Below are 2,500 nucleotides of genomic sequence, written 5' to 3'. Positions count from 1 at the left end.
TCTATGGCTGCGAGTAAAAGCTGAATTATAGTAGTAAATTCATTCAAAAAGAACCCGGGCAACGCCGGGTGCTTTGGGCTAGCATATATATTGTTGCGGATATGAGGATGGCATTTTTTAAATTGTATTGTATTGGAAATGGTGATGAACATTGTTTGGATATGGCCCCTCCTGCCTCCAGAGTTGTATAAAGATAAAAAGGGCGTCTCGGTAATTAGTCCATAAAGCATCCACGTCAGCCAATCATAGAATACCCCTGTTCGATAGCTTATATCTTATTATGTGTCTTAGGGTAAGGCTGTGTCTCCCATTAACTTAAATACTCCATTGTACCAAGTGAAATAAGAATAGGTCCCCTTTCGTTTCATTTTAATGGCCAACTGCATTTTGGGTGGTTTTCTTCAACCACCATTGGCCACGAGGCAGGGTTGGGGAAGAAAGGCGTGTCTCCACCTCGTCATAGAGGGGAGGAGTGAGCCAGCCCCACTCGACCAACCATGAACAAGGGGTTTGGCTTGAGAGGGCGGAGGAAGAACGTTTGGGGGAGGTTCGCAAAGGTTGAGGGGCGGGGCCTATATAACCCACGGCGGGGCGTTCCCCAATGAGATGAGCTTTGAAAGAGTTGAGACAAGGAGGGAGGAGACAAGAGCTGGGTCGTCAGAGCTGAGCTGCGGGCTTGAGCCACCGAAACTGCATCTACAGCAGCTTGAGCCACCGAAACTGCATCTACAGCAGCTTGAGCCACCGAAACTGCATCTACAGCAGCTCGAGCCACCGAAACTGCAGCCACAGCAGCGTGGGGCCTGGACGGCAGTTTGGAGCAGGGCCGCGAAGGAACGGCGGCTGCCCAACGAGCCGATCGTGCTGCAGGACCAGCTGGACCTCCCTATCCCGCCAGCCATCCACCTGCCATCCCTATCATCATTCCCCGTGTAAGTGTGTTCGTAGTCTGTCTTTTGTCTTGTCCCTGGGTAGTAAGTAAGCCTGTTAGATAAGCTAAAGATTTCACTGTGTCACCTGCGTCTCATGTCCCTGTAAATAAACGTGACTGCTCCTTTTTGCTTGTGTGTAAATAATAATAAACCCAGTTACTCCTCTGTACTTCTTCTTCTTCTTCATTCTCGTTCGGTCGCTTTAGAGGTTTCCATATTGAGTAGCTACGGCGCGATACGGCCAAAGTTTGGGGTGAATCGGGTTTTAGTCGGGGAATAACTGTTCAGTCGCAGAGCCTCCGCTCGGCAAATATAACATCTAATCCGCGGTCCGTAACAATATAAACATGTATAGATATACAGGGGTCATGCTTTAAAAAAAAAATTTGGTCCGCCAGGCCACCTAAACACGTTTTCTTTTGTGGTCTTCCAGCATTTTTGGTGTCCTTTCACGGACAGTATATTATTTGGTTGTGAATGAAACTTCATAAAAATCAGTATCCACGTATCTATATAATAATACCGTAAGGACTCGACTTTGTTATCCCTTTTACGCCGCACCCAGTGACCCGATGCCCACGGCACTAATGGATTTACGATCTACGAACCGCGCTCTTTGTTTATCACGTACAGACATACTCGAAAAATATGAATTCGCCGACGTTGGGGCCCAAAAGCATCCGATTAACTGCCGATACGACGCCATCGTATTGGCGTCTGCTGGGCGAAGGCGAAGCGAGCCGTCCGCTGATTGGACAGTAAAGTGGTGTGAACATGGGTGGTGTGAACCAAATGGTCTTTTTGTTCCCTTGAACATTTTAAATTAGGATATATAAGGAAACGTCTTTATCGTCATTTTAATAAAGTTAAATGGAGTGACGTTGCGATACTCGGGGTGCGTTGCATAAATCCTCGTAACTCAGAGAGGTGTAGCAGGTGGCGAGACGTAAGGAAGCTTAAAGATAACGAGCTGAAAACAGACGAACGATATGTCAATCTCTTTCTACACAGAACGGAAATAAAAGTATGAGAGCGGGAAGGCATGGCCTGAGCACTTCGAGCAGAGAGGACTGATTGGACTTAACTTAAAGAGAAAAAATTGGAGCTTAACGGAAGAAGATCCCATGAGCCCTCCCCTATGCCATCCATAATGGTACACTCTATCCATACACCACATCCTCCCTTCCGTGGATGTTCCACGGGTTTCGGCTAGTAAATTACTATTTCTCAAGACACCAACATATCAAATTTCAATGCTTTTCATACCAGCAATCTCACAACTCGTGATCACAGAACACTCCCGTCAGCTATTCGATCATCTCCCTACTAACCTACAGCAAAATAATACAAGAGGACAATTTTAATGTTTGCTGAAGAAAAATGTATTCACGTCACATATTAACCACCATTTATTGCGTATGTATATATATACATATAGTTTAAAAGTCCAACATTTTTCCTACTTCAGGTGTCGATGTCTTGAGGTCTTGATACTGAACCATCCTTACCTACAGAAAGGAATTCCAGCAGAAGTAATGGTGGATGTATGGATTGACGGATGCGTTGCA

The 2,500-nt window shown here is 45.8% G+C and overlaps 1 protein-coding gene across 2 annotated transcripts in view; it reads left to right on the top strand.

Moving 5' to 3' along the window:
• Positions 1-2,500, top strand: part of LOC137421140 (proprotein convertase subtilisin/kexin type 5) — a 172,006-nt gene that overhangs the window by 120,988 nt on the left and 48,518 nt on the right. The gene's annotated exons all lie outside the window — the stretch shown is intronic.

Source organism: Myxine glutinosa, chromosome 2 (assembly GCF_964187855.1).
Source record: "Myxine glutinosa chromosome 2, kmMyxGlut1.1, whole genome shotgun sequence".
Classification (NCBI taxonomy): Eukaryota; Metazoa; Chordata; class Myxini; order Myxiniformes; family Myxinidae; genus Myxine; species Myxine glutinosa.
This window is presented reverse-complemented; position numbering and strand designations above follow the sequence as displayed.